The following is a 278-nucleotide window of genomic DNA, read 5'->3' as shown; positions in this document are numbered from 1 at the left end:
CATTTGCAGACCCCTCTGGAAATTTCGAATGGAGGTGTGGACCCCTTTGAATTGTCAGGGTGGGGATTCACATCCTTTGGATTGATCACAGTTATCTTTCGTGGACCCCTTAGACATAGCTTGTGGACCCCCATGGAGTCTGTGGACCACAGGTTGAAAACCACAGCTTGGGAGTGAATTTTGGCAGCATTTTGTGCTGGTGCAAGAGCATGATGTGTGAACGGCCTGGTTCAGTGCTAACACGCTGAGCGGACCACGACCACGACCACAACCTCCCG

The sequence above is a fragment of the Alligator sinensis genome, unplaced genomic scaffold, assembly GCF_000455745.1.
Source record: "Alligator sinensis unplaced genomic scaffold, ASM45574v1 scaffold512_1, whole genome shotgun sequence".
Classification (NCBI taxonomy): domain Eukaryota; kingdom Metazoa; phylum Chordata; order Crocodylia; family Alligatoridae; genus Alligator; species Alligator sinensis.
This window is presented reverse-complemented; position numbering follows the sequence as displayed.